The sequence below is a fragment of the Gobius niger genome, assembly GCF_951799975.1.
Source record: "Gobius niger genome assembly, chromosome: 10".
Lineage (NCBI taxonomy): Eukaryota > Metazoa > Chordata > Actinopteri > Gobiiformes > Gobiidae > Gobius > Gobius niger.
Genome location: NC_136861.1, coordinates 32,834,377 through 32,849,294, shown reverse-complemented (window position 1 = coordinate 32,849,294; position 14,918 = coordinate 32,834,377).

The following is a 14,918-nucleotide window of genomic DNA, read 5'->3' as shown; positions in this document are numbered from 1 at the left end:
TTGGGTCGTCGTAAAAGAAATAGCTTTATTTCCAATTTTGTTATCGCACTGGAAATAATTAATTTTATATATTTTATGAAATACATTTCTTAAAGAAGTGAAAGAAAATAAGCCTTGTGACTGTTTAACCTTATTTTTCTCTTAATTGTAAATAATATAAAGTGCATTAAGTAAGAAAACGTTTGCATACATAATACGAATACATTATATTTAGCTAAAATAAATGTTTTTAGTGTAAAGCAGGTAAATGAATCTAACATGGACAAATATACTCAAATCAATGTTCTAAATTCATGTCTTTTTTTGAAAACCCTGATGCTTTTTGCAGTGTATATGTATTTTAAGGCGATATCGGTTGCTTGTTAAAAAGCAGGTGCTCTCGTGAAAAACTGCGAGCGAAATCTGACCTGTACAAAGTCCTCTCCCAGAATGGATTCCAAGAAGGAAATGGAGCTATATTTTCTATTACTAACTAAAAAATACATTTGTAATCATAAGGTAAGTGTAAATGTGTATTGTTTTCACTGACCAGGGTTCGAACGTCCACTACTTTCAATATCTCCACCACCGACCCGTATATGACTGAAACTGTACTGTGTCGTTTGAATATTAGCCGAGCATATTGCACGAACAAATGGTGAAATGTACCACTATGCACTGTAAAAACAAATATCTCGGTGAGGTCACTCAGAATATTGAGTAATGTGGATGTAGATTATTTCATTTGTTTAGACATTTCTGGTTTATTTAAAACTTTTCTCTCATTTCACAGCAAAATAATCATATATTTATTGATTAAAGACCAGAATTTTGCTTGAATTTTGTTGAGAGCTTAATTACTTTTTACTAATTCGAGGAAGGTTTGTACTTTTTAACGTAATCAATGCTTTGACTGAGCAACTTTTATTTGTATTGGAATAATATTTCATCAGTGCTGTCTGTATTTTCTTAACCTAATCTCAAAAGGGAAAAATCTGTATTCTTGATTTGACTTTTAGATATTTATTTTTACAGTGTAAGCTGCTTTTTTTTTAGTGTTTTGAAAACTTCTGTAGCAAACCGTTTGTTTTGTTTATGATTTCGTTTTCAAAGTCTCGGTCTAACGTGTAAGAAGTTAATGCGTTCAGTTTGTTTAAACTAACTGGCACTTTAACATAAGGATTGTCTAATTACATTAAAAAAACTGTGGAGTTGTTTGCTCCCACCGCGTGTTAAATGTCACTTATTATTATGTACATGTCAGCCCTGTAACCAAAGCATAGGACGAGACAAAACTGTAAATCATTCATAAATTGGCATTTTGTAGTTTCTTAATCTATTCCAATATGTGATAATATGAAACGTGTTGCGGGGCCGTTTCTAGCTTTTGCAAAATGGTGGCATATTTCTAATTCTATATAACCGAGTAACTTAAAAATACTAAACTTAACGTCATGCTAATCTCACATATGAAATACTGAATGAGAAAAGTCTGAAATACTGTTTTAACCTCGTGATTATGAATAACTACTTAATCCTGTCGTCACAGTGAAAGGTTTGTGGACTTTTTGCTGCTTGATCACGAGCCTCCGATCTCAAGCAAAGCGCCGTGATCATCCAGTCTGTTTTCGGGAAATTCATGCGAGAATAAACATTTCGGATTATTATTTATCTGCGAAAGCATTGCACGGTGCGTAATCTGCTTTCAGCTGGAAACGGCCCTGTGTTTAAGTTTACAGGGAAAAAGACCTTTATATCTAATGCACAGAAAAGGTGATTTGTTTTTGGTTTGTACTGTATTATGTCGAGGCTCTTAAATTAACTAAGCATATCCTGAACGAAAGTGGCAATATGTTTTTATTTTGTCCATATTTTAGAACGTACTGCTTTATTCTGTAGTTCTTTTCTTTGACTTTTTGCCATGCCAGTATTTATTTCTGTGTGACCGGGCCGGGTCTGCTTCCGAATGTAACTTTGTACGTGAGCGAAACGTGTCCGGAGACTATACAGAACAAAATAGTCCAGCGAGTTTACATAACTGTTAATAATGATCTAAAAGTAAACAATAAAACTATTGCAAGTATCATGTTTTTTAATAACAAGTCCATCTACAGCACTGTACAAAAGGAACATGACTTGAATTTAGGATCTTGATTTGTACAGTTTGTGTTAAGGTTTGTTTACTCTAGATTTAACTGGTTTAAAAATAAATATTTCTTCATTGCTTTATTTCTTATGACTATTTTGAACTTTCAAATATGACATAAATATTTAATGTGTTAATTATAATGCATACTGAGGAAAAGGTCATTCGTGAAAGCTGAAAACACTTCTGGTTTCCTGCTAACCATCTCGCTAATAACCAATTCATCATTTTAGTGCTTTGAAATCATTGAAATAATCCTATAAACTAAATGTGATAAGTCAAACAAACAACCGATAAGTAACTCTTAACTTGTCCAAATTACTCAAAACAAGAGAGTAAACTCAAGTCATTGTAGACTTTGTTTTCTTACAGTGAAAGCTATGCATGTTTTTATACAAAGTCCTGCTGTTGTTGATTGTTTTGGGTGCGTGTGTGTGTTTGTTTGTTTGTATTCTACATTCTGGGCTGAGTAAGTGTTGCTCTCTGTGATCTCCTTCATACCGGACCCTAACCCTGAACACTGCAGTGGTCCTCTGGTCAATGTTTGCTACAGACGTCATAGCCTTATTTTTAACAAGCGATTAAACTCACTTTCATTGAGACTTGTTTGAATTTTTGTGCAAGTTTATGTAGAATTTTTTTTTTTGTATACAGTCTTTGCTTAACTTTTTCTTTTTAAATGTACAGGAGGTCATATGGAGGCTGTACTTTCTTTATCGAGGCAATGAGGTCAGAATATTTAAAGTGCATATGACCGGTTTTAATGCTTTTGGAAATAGGACTCATTTAGAAGGAAAACATCAGTTGCACAAATATCATTTTATTTCTGTGAAGCAGAAATTTTAATGGAGAAATGTTAAAAGTTATTTTTGATTGAATTTTTAAGATGCTGACAGGAAGTGACATAGATGAAGATAAAGTTCCAAGTAACTCATGCCCCTAGAGGCCGTAAGCGCCACTGCAGGTGTCGTAGCATGTTGCGTGTTTTTTTTACTCATTAATTGTCCTGGAGAGTAAATACTACGCTGACAAAAAACACAAAGGGGGGAGAGCAGTTCTTAATTTGATCCCTATTGACAGTTTTTCAGGGTAAAGGATCCGGGAAATATTTAGGAGGATCCGGCAAAAAATGTATCTGATGTTATGGTGTTTAATGAAATGTTTTGGCCTGTTCCCCCAATCCATCACATCAGACCAAAAGTGTTCCTGAAAATACACATTTACAAATTAAGCACTGGGGGAGAGGGATGTTATTTTTACTCAAACTTAGCTGTAAATACTGTTTACGTGGTTAAGTTAGCTTTGCCTGTTAGCCTGTTAGCTTCTTCTTCGTGATTCCATTAGTGAAACTATAAACATCACAAAAATGGTCAAACTAACGAAGGCTGGGTACAATCTTCAGCAAAATCTTAAATATAATTGTTTTAACTATATTTCAGCACTATATTTCTAATATGTCATATACACTTTAAAGGCACACTGTGGATAATCCCAAAAGTAACTTGCCGTACCAAATGCTCTCCAAATGATCTATGCTGGGGGGTTTTGTGGGGGGTTATCAAAGTAAGGTATTTTGAGCCCTTAAAATATTAAAGCCTATGTGTTTCACATCCCCATGGAGACAACATGGTGATGTCCTGATCCTAATAAAGTCCTGTATGATGAAAGGCGAGCCAGCTCACAATAAATACTCATGGTTTTTGAGGATTTTTCACAAACATAATGAACCATTGTTCATATTTCATTATATTTTTTGAGGGAAAAGTTACGCATTATGGCTTTAATTACTATTTTAGTCACTTTAGTTACCTTTTTCCCCCCCATTATTGTAGGGAAAGGGGTAAAAAAATTCAAGTGGGACAAACATGATTTTCCTTGCCTGGCCGCCAGATGGCAGTATTGCATAGGGAGACAGTATATCACTTTTTTGTGGTAATAAAAAGGAATCAAATCGTAAAAATCTTTTCTTGTTTATTTAGGATTTCAAGCTCAATAAAAAAAAAGGCTAGGAATTAGATGTCAATAAATATTTCTGGGGGGAAAAAAACGTATCTTACTGAGCACTAGAACATTTGCTGCCTGTTGGTTTGGCTGTGGAGAAACAATGACGAAGTTGAAATATTAAAACAGCCTATTTGGATGATTAGACTATTTCCATCTTCCTGCGTGAGAAAGTGAGAGAACTGTCCCTCTTCTTTTCCTCTTATGTCCAGCAGGAGGCTCCACCGCTCCACGAATCCTCCACATGAGTGACATCACAGGACCCCCCCCCCTCCTCTGCCTGCGAGGATGTGCGCGTGGGCTGACGACAACACAACACAAAGAGCGGCTGACGTCACACGGGGGGGATTCTGCTGCCATTGGTCCAACATGCAATAAAGGCAAGAGGGGAGGGGGTAGGGGGGGGAGGCAAACAGTGAGCACGCTGCATCACAGACATCAGGCACAAATGCAATATACATGAGCTTCCGGCGGCGCGGTGCAGACCATATAAGGATGTGATGGTTAAAAACGTTCGCAGAGAGGACTGATGTGTCGGTTTGGACTTTATTTAGTCTCGCACCGTCGGTTATTGCGTAACTGCAGCCGCTCGCCCCATGGAGCTCCCCTTCTTTAACACACTAGATCCGTGGTTCTCAAACTTTTCACAGCATCTCATGAAATATCGGACCTTCCAAGTAGCACCAGGCCAAGATTAAGATCAAATCATTGCTGAAACGGGTGAAATAGACAAAAATAATGCTAGTTTTAAGCACAAGTTTGTCGAAAATGCAAAAATGACACATCCAAAGGTAGTTTTGCCTGACTGTGTTCGCAATTCTGGGCTGCAAAATTACCTCTTGTATCCAGTTTTGCTTTTGAATGTTGAAATGTTGCCTGCAGAAATGTGAAAAGAACTAAAATATGCAACATTTTAATGCGATTGTGGCAATAACCTCTTAACCCCCACCTACACAAGCAGATTTTCTACCATTATTCTCCTGGCATTACACAAATACAAAATCTTATTGGGAAAAAAAAACATTAAGCGTCAAAAAAGCTACAACAAAGTGATCAAAAAAAAATTACGAAGAGAGAAAAAAACAAAAAAAGACTTCAAAAGAGTAACGTAAACGCTGCAAAAATGTGACCAAAAAGTGCAGCAACAACGCATGGAAACACGAGGAAAAATCTTCAATCAGTTTTGTAGGTCTTAGCTTTCAAATGAGGCGTTACACTGGCCTGTGTAGGCTGTAAGAAGCTTCTAGACTTGGGTAAAGCCGAACTGGAGAAAAATGCGCTCCATTAAAGAGACTAGATGCAAGTCATGCTCACTACTGCCACCTCAGGCCTGGCGCGTAACTGCAGTCTATATATTAAAGGAACAGACCACAGTTCTTCCACACTGAGAAATGTTCTTACCTGAGCTTAGACGAGTTGATACGTACCTGTCGTGGTCGCTTCCAACTACACCCCCGTTTGGAGCTATAGGAATATAGTGACTGCGTGACTAAGGGCACGCACAAAGACTAGGCAGGTACGCATCAACTCGTCTAAGCTCAAGTACCCGAAGTAACACCTTTCTGAGTGACAGTGCAGGATTTTAGAGGCAGGTCTGAGCTCATTCTCCGCATTAGGACACGGCTGGGACATGTAGGGGGAGGAAAATACTTAGTTTGAACATTTCTAAACTCCGTATAGTCCCTTTAAAGTGGGGGATCAAGCGGTTAAAAACACAGAATACATGCATTAAAATGGACTCGCTGTTGCCGTTCCCTCTAAACCCATGAATGCGTCAAAGTCCATTCATTTACGACCTTCTTTAATCAAAATCCACCCTGCTCGACAAAACCCGGATCGTCAAAACAAATCCCTCGTCATAACCTGACCCAAGCACTCACTCGGCTTCTGTTGCCCAAACCCGTGACATCACACGCAAAACCCCTCCATAGAAACCGTATCAAGGAGGTTTTAACCCGTCTTAGACTTTAACCCCCGCATCACATGATCATTATTTAGCCTTTGCACAATGTCCCCGCAGCCGACAGCTGGACCAGCAGGAATAGATAGTGACTGTGTCGAGCCTTATCATTTGTCTCTCTCTCTCTCCCTGTGCACGGCTGTGTATGTTGTCACGGTGACATAAGAACCCCCCCCTTCCCCCCCCCCCCCCCCCTCTCTCTCTCTCTCTCTCTCTCCGGCTTTCTCTTCGTCTCTCTCCTGTGTCCTTGTCCATACAGTCGTGCGTCACAACACCAGCACACCGTGAGCCGAACATCGCCAGCTGCAGGAGAAGTCTGTCCATGAGCGCACACACACACACACACACACACACACACACACACACACACACACACACACGGGGGGGGCGTTTTGAATGCTGCTATGTAAAGGCTACAGGAGAAGAGCTAACCCGGGCTAAGTGCAGCGCGGACAGGTGCGCTCGCTAATGGCACTGGGTTAAAATTGGCTGTTGACATGACGTGGCTGTTCTATGATTTAAAAAAAACACTCTTTCCAGGCTGTAGCTGTGTTGAAACAAAGTAACCGGGCTTTTACCAGACTGTAGGATCTTTCTATAGGGCTGGGTACCGTATTTTTTTTTTTTCAATGCGATCCAATATCTATACTAAAATATTTGTCATATAGAACCATTAAACAGATTAATGATGTTAATTGATTCCCTTTTCTTCCATTTCATTTCGTTTGCATTTATATCATTTGTTTTGAGGTGAAACAACCAAAAACTTCCTTTAAAGGGGCTAGATGCAAGTTGGCCATTTTATACTCACTACTGCCACCTCAGGTCATATGTGTAACTGCACCTTCTATGTTAAAGGATCTATATCATGCTATTTTAGCCATTCCAAAGTTAAGTATAGGCATGTATATGATATATTGTACCTCTACCATTATGGAGCACTCATTTTTGTGATAAATATAAGTGTTTTCTGGAGGTATTTTTCAAACCCGGAAGACACAACGCTTCGATTCAGTTAACTCCGCCCCCTCTCTCCGCACATACAACTTTACCGTAATATAAATAAACAACAATAAGTGAAGTTACTTCACGATGCAGTTATACGGAGTTGACATCTGCAACACAGCTTCATAAATGGCTAACACACACAAGCTAATATGCTAACACACAAGCTAACACACGTTTGGATTGACTCACCACTCTGGTCCATCGCTGTTTACATTACGGGACTCGCGTTGGTTATAAAAGTTAATCCACTTTGATTCTGGCGAAGGTTCACCAAACATCCATCAGAGACAGTCACAGAAAAACACCATTTTGGTGATAGCTGAATCGCTGAATCCCGGAGAAAAAAAACAGCTTCTGAGAGAGTGGCCTCTTCCTGAAAAAGGTTGAATAAACTCCGTAGCCAAACGCGCTTCTTTTTCTCCGTCCGTGACATTATCGTTAAGTAAGAATAAAGAACAGGTGTGTCCAGATATAACGAGCTCCATCTTCAGCTGCAGCGCAAACATGACTGATCTGTTCAGACGCTCAGGGGCGTTTGTTTTGGGCTGACCTGGAAGCACCTCGGGCACATCCTTTTTTTTTTTTATTCCTTCACTTTTTTTTTCTCTTTGTTTCTCTCTTACGACAGAAATAATGAAAACGCTGTTTTACAAATTAAAATCAGGCCGTAAGCATAGAATTAAGACATTACATTACAGACGTCGAGCACTTCCGTTCCGCTGTTACGACACAACTGAACACTCAGTCGTTCACGAGGAGAGGGAGGAGCAGCTGCTCAGAGAGCAGGATTCAGGAGGATTACTGAGAGCTGCGTGAATGAAGCCACAAACCACTCTGGGGGTGTTTTTGATAAGGAAATAGCATAACAACATGGCTAAAAGCAACAAAAAGTCGATTTTGCACCTTTAAGGTCATTCTACACATTAGGACCATTTTTCTTTTACATGTTTTTCCCCCAAATTTCCCTAATCTATTTTTTTTTTGCCCCCAATTTTCCTAATTGTGTTCCACATTCCTCAATTTTACTCACAAATTGACCCTATTTTTTCACTCGTTTCCTCAATTGTTTTTCTCAATTTGTTTTTTCCAACTTTTTTTTTTCTCATTTTCGCCCCAAATGTTTACAGTTTGGAATTTTCTCACTTTAAAAACTTGTTTTTTATTTATTTATTTAAAATTTCAATGACCAACAGCATCAAAGCTTGAATATAAAGATTTCATTTCTTTTCGGTACCTGCTTTCGACAGTTTTATTGTTTTGATACCAGTAGTGTTTAATTAACCTCTTACCACCCGCCTAAACCAAATGCATTCTGTCCTCTTTGGCTATTATAACAGCTCATTTGAAAGCTAAGACCCACAAAACTGATCTTTTTCCTCGCGTTGTTGCTGTGTTGACCTTATTTTGTGTTTTTTTTATTTTGTCACATTTTTATTGAATTTTTGTTGAATTTTTGTCACATTTTTATTGAATTTTTGTCACATTTTTATTGAATTTTTGTCACCTTTTTCTTTGAATTTTTGTCACTTTTTTGTTGCGTTCACATCCTTGTTTTCTTCTCATTTTTTGTGGCTGTTTTGGTGCTTTTTTCCCCAAGAAGCTTTTTGATTAGGGTAAAGCCAAACTGGAGAAAATGTGATCCGTTCAGGTGGGAGTTAAGAGGTTAAACCTTTTTTGTTTTTCCAATACTAGCCCTAATCGCCAGAGTCTGAAGTCATTTTTTTGTCCGAATCTCCAAACCCTGCTGCATCATGAGTTAGCATTAGCATTAGCTCTCAGCCAAACAGAAGCGTTGTTTTACAGGTGATGAAATGTCTTAGTTATCTCTATGGGGCTTGAGCTCATCTTGATGTGTAACAACAACATTTAACCCGGTTATGTTCCTCTGTGTGTCGACCCTCATGGCCCAGGCTGAGGTTATTATTATTCATGTTGTGCAGGCAGTATTTCGTCTCAAGAGCCACTTCAAACTCCAGGCTCTTCATGACAAACACTTCAAGGAGATTCTCACTCATTGTTTCAGTTTGTCCTCGACCGACACCTGGGAGTTTGTTCTGTGAATGTGCTTTAGATATTTGTCTATCTCTGCTCAAAGACTAATTAATATGTTCACTTTCTATCTTTTAATGCAACCTTGAAAGTCAAAATCTTTTCTCTTTGAAAAAAAGTACATATATTCATATTCAGAAAAGAGAGAAACCACTGACTTTAAACCCTATCATTTTGTTGGGTTCACAAACCTGCCACAATAAAGGCACTGTAGTAATTTTACTCACCTGATGTAGAACGTTTGTAGACGTCTGTGGGAAAAACACCACAGTGGTTACTATGAACCACTTACAGAAATCGTAAAACCCGGAGTGAGCACATACGCAGAACAACAAGCTTGCTTTTGTGAGAAAAAATAAATACATACTAAATTGTGATACATGTAAGATAAGATAATCCTTTATTGGCAAAAAAGAGGTATCTTATGTACAATAAGTAAAAGCAAAAATCTTAAGGGGTGGAATTATAACAATAAGGAAGATAAGAATAAATAAAAATTTGAACAGACTATAAAAAGTAGAATATCGATATGCAAAGTTTACAGTCCTAGTGCAGGTGGTCAATAAGTGACGCTGGTACAGGGAATATTGCACGTAGTATTACAAAGGGGTTATTGCACATGTTACTTTACAGTCTCGTTCAGTCTGACAGCAGTGGGGATGAAGGACCTGCTCCTTCTTGCACTGAGGGTGTCTCAGTCTTCCACTGAAAGAGCTGCTCAGCTCCTCTACAGTCCTGTGCAGTGGGTGGGAGGTGTTGTCCATGATGGAGGTGAGCTTGGCAGCGCCATAGTCAGCTCTTAAACCTCACCTACACATAAATCATTTGGAAAAACAATATCCACAACTAGACTCTGAGTCTGTTATCACAGTCACAATCATTAGTTTAAGTAAACATCGTAGAACATGTTTCTGCTTTTAGTAAAAGATGTTAGGCAAGGCAAGTTTATTTGTAGAGCACAATTCATACATAAGGCAATTCAAAGTGCTTCACAGTTTTATAAAATTACAAGAAAACAGATCAAATCAATAAAAACTTCAACATGAAATTAATCAAATACAGTAAAAGGCAAGAGTGCAGATAAAATACTTTCAGTCATATGCACGGGCAAAAAGAACTGTTTTCAGCCTGGATTTGAACATTGTCAGAGTTGAGGCCTGTCTCATGTCCTCATGGAGACTGTTCCACATTTTAGCTGCATGAAACTGAAACGCAGCCTCACCGTGTTTATTATTGACTCTGGGAACCAGCAGGAGACCCCTCCCTGAGGTTCTCAGGGCCCGATGCTAACGGTTAGCTTAGCCAGATGCTGTAGCTCTGCCTCTCACTTGGGCCACAAATTATAAAATTGTAAAAATCATTTCAGTGATTTTTTTTACATTTTTTAAGTATGAAGTAGCTTTGACCCCTCCTGGAACCGCCACCTTAACGTGGTGGAGGGGTTTGAGCACCCGAATGATCCTGGGGGCTCTGTTGTCGGGGGCTTCGTGCCCCTGGTAGGGTCTCCCATGGCAAACAGGTCCTAAGTGACGGGTCAGACAAAGAGCGGTTCAGAAGCCCCTTATGAGAGACCAACAGGCCCGGTTTGAATCATGAGGCCGTCCTTCTGTGGACCCACCACCTGCAGGAGGAGCCATAGGGGGCTGGTGCAATGTGATTTGGGCAGCTCCAGCAGCCGCCCCCACGACCTGGAAACGGAAAAGTGGAAGAAAATGGATGGATGGAAGTAGCTGGAAGTAGATTATGGGTTTTAGAAATGTAGAGACACCCCCAACTCGTGTCATCTTACTTAGGGCCCCCATAAAAATCGAGGAGCCCCTGCCCACGCGAACAGGCTTGTAATGAAATCCAACGCTCAATTCCACACATAGAAAAATCATTCTACCATGAAATTCTCTGCTGTACTGCCATGTCAAACCATGTCGCATCTGCTCTCGCATAAACAATATGGAATGACACGCTGTTTGCTTAGATGTAATAAAGAGCGTTGGGCAATCGGAGAGTTTAATATGTAGTTCAGCCATGCGGGCCTGCGTAGATATGATACGCGGCTCCATACACTTCCGCCAGATCAATTTACACCAGGCGCAGTCATTAAAATGCAAATCATTTGTGAGAACAACTAATTTCTGCTGCGTCCTTCAGCGTGACCTCTGCAGCAGGAGATGTGATTATTATTACATTTTTAAATGCAAATGCAATATAGAGGTCGGTTTACCTGAAAATACTTAATACCTCATTGGTTTATTTCAGTGTAGTTCGGACTGGATGTGACCGGTTTTCTTTAACTCAACCAATAAATCTGAGGAGAACCAAGTGAATCCACAATAATGGTCTCGAAATGCAATCATTGAAAGAAATCTGGAAAGAGATTGACGAGAAATTACTTTGGAGGGAATTTGCTCCGCACAATGAAACGGGTTTATTTCAAGTGTATTTTGGATTAAAATAGCAAAACTGACTTTTGTTCCTGGAACAGCTGCCACAACAACCTCAGCGCTTGCGTGAAATGTTCTGACCATGTTCCAGTGAAAAAAGAAACTGTGCTTCTGGATAGCGGTGCACCAATCCAGCTTTTTGTGTCACTCGGGGTTTGAGTATCTGCCGATATTAACCGACACCAAAAGACTTTCTTAAAAAAGAACTAAGTAACTTGTTTACTTTAATAAATCCTTTCCGTAGTCCCTCTGGTGACAATGCAAGTGTTGATGGGATGATTGGGGGGTCTTTCATCTCCCCTGGTGTTTCTGGCCAGAGAAAACACAATTGTAACTTCCCTGCCTCTGGGTCGGAGGAGCAAAACACACAAATGGAATCATGAAGAAGAAGCTAACAGGCTAATGGGCAAAGCTAACTGCGGGTTAATTGTAATTGGATGTACAATATCCCGCTCTCTCTTTGTCTTTTCTGTCAGCGTAGTATTTACTCTCACGGACAATTAATGAGTAAAAAAACATGACATTCTACGACACCTGCAGTGGCGCTTATGGCCTCTAGGGGCACGAGTTACTTAGTTCTGCTTTAAAAGTGACTTTCTCTGAGTGACAAAGTGAATGGTCCTCTTTTTCCATTGTCACATCCATGAAGTCTTATCTTTGCTTGTCATGATGTTACAGATAAATGTACAATTATTTCGCTAAAACAGCTAATCAATTAATCGACAACTAATCGATTATTGAAAGCTATTTTTCGATTAATAATTTTCTAGTAAACACGGACTCAAATAGAGCAAAAATGACGTGAACATTTTTTTTATTTTTTGTGAAAACCTACATAGTTTTTACAGTTAGGGTCTGTAGTGTTTTTTTTTTTCATAAATATCCTTCTGTGTCTCATCCAGTCAGAAGCAAAAATAGCGCCAAGAGCCTCCAACAAACATATATAAGTTTACTCCATCAACATGTCCTCAAGCGATGCCTCTTAAGTGTTACGTGATAAAATAAAAATGTTCATACACCATCAACAGATTAATGGATAATCGTGAAAATAATCGACCAAATAACAATACAATAATGTGCTGCGAGGTGAGGGAGGTGGCGCCGGTCTCCTTCCACGGTACAAAGTTGGCTGATGTTTGCGAGTGTGGCGCATCTAGCCATGGATTATGGGATTGCAACGATGCCGGACTGGCAAAACGGGGCAGATTAGAGTAGCTTCAAATACAAACACAATGTCCGATTTTATTTTATTAGACTACTTTACGCATTTCTATCATAGTTTCTGATCCAGCTGTATTTAGTTGCTGTTAGCACTAGTATGCTCCGCTAGCTTTAGCATGCTGTGTAGCCGCAGATTTTTGCGTGACGATCAGAAATACATTTGCAGAGGTTAAAACTAAGTCAGCGATTGAATATGGACATGCTGTATATCATGTTTTTAAAGCGGTCAGAGTCAAAACTGGTATCGGTTCATCGGATATTTGTAGCCGATGCCCGATAATCGCATTTTTCTACTTTCAGCTCCGATATCCGATACCAGTTTCGGATCGATGCATCCCTAATTCTGGAGTTTGAAGTTATGGAAGTTAGTTCCACGTTGAATTTGCATTCTATGGAAGTAGTAGCTGATTATCCCATGTGGCCTTCAGGATGTATCGTTTTTTGTACGGTTCCACGTCCGCGTTGAAAATCCCACTTTTCCTTGTTACGGAAACAGTAATATGCTGGATCTTTTCTGCTGTACGAGAGTAGAAATGATAGTGATGGCCAGTGTAATGGGACTGAGCCTGGAGGTATTTAAACAGAGATACGAGAGCGGTGAAGGAGAGGGGCGTCAGTACAACAGCCTTGGGAGAACGTGACCTTCCTGTAGGTGCCACGAGCAGATAAGGGAGCAGGAGATGGATATTCCAAGGTTGTTCCTATTGAAGCACAGAAAGCAGCCCCAGCAGAATATAGGCCGTCGTTTATGACTATAGAGGCAGAGGACATGGTTTGTAAAGGTGGTCGTCGTGGTGTCTATATTGTAAAGGTTGTGAGTGCTACACAACGCTAAAGTATCCCTGGCTAGTATTTAATTATTGAAAATAGTTCTAAAAACATGAGTGGGCTTGCTACTTCCCATTTGCTGGGACATCAAAGCTAGGTATTCCTGACCCAAAATATTCATTCCCAAAACAAAATGTGCTTCTGTAAATTTCTCCTGAAGGCCACCGAGCAACCCGACAATTGAATAACTTAAGACATCGGACATGTTTTTGCCCCAGGACCCAAAAGCGTGGAGGTGCACTTTTCATTGTGTTATGAGAAACAGGCCTCGTCTCATTTTATATATATATAAACTACCTGGAGCAGAGTTTCGATGATGCACCACTCCCTGCTAAGACAATGGGGCCAGGATCAATAGGTCAGAGTCAGCCGTATAAATGTCACTCTCCAAGCATAAATCTACTACTGCCGTAATACAATATGTACATTGGAGTAGGATAGAGCAAGTGTACCATTATGCTGCATGTGATTAGATTGGATCCATGCACACGCTGATCGCAGGTCGTACAGCGAGACGGGGACAAAGATTAAAACTAGAACGACCAAAGATAGGCTGCGGCAGACATGGGGTCTCATATTATATATATTATATAAATGTCTGAGATTTGCCATTTGTTTTATATGAGTTTAGATTGTGGCGATATTTTAACATTTAATATGTGTGTATATATAGTTATAGCATGCTCAGTGAGAATTCTAATGCTTACTGGTTTGCATTATTTTTGTATAACACACAACACAGTTGGTCCGGCAACTATACGTTTGTTAAGTGTGACGTCACGACTTCCGCTTCCGGGTCCTAGCAGACCGGCAAATTTGCGGGAAAAAAACATAAAAGAATCTTAAAAACAACCATCAATATTTCTGAAACTCAACGGAGAGTTACTGAACCTACTTATTTCTCAGACTCATTAGCCCAAAAGTAGTAATATTTACTAATGTCACTGCTACAGGGGTTAGCGCAGCTGCTGCGGCGTTAGCATTTTTCTCGGCTAAACCCGGATGTACCGATTTTGGTAAATATTACTTTTATAGCAGCAGGTTCAGCATTTTTGGCTAATGGGCCTGATAAATAAGTATGTTCAGTAACTCTCTGTTGAGTTTCAGAAATATTGATTGTGGTATTAAAGAGTTTTTTGTAGTTTCTCGCACACCTGCCGACCCGGAAGTATATATCACTCCACTGCAGCTGTTTCCATAGTAACGACAAACAATTGAGCTAGAACTAGATTCAGGGAAAACAGCTTAAAAAGAGAAAATAACTCCTGCCCGGGACTTAAAAAAGCAA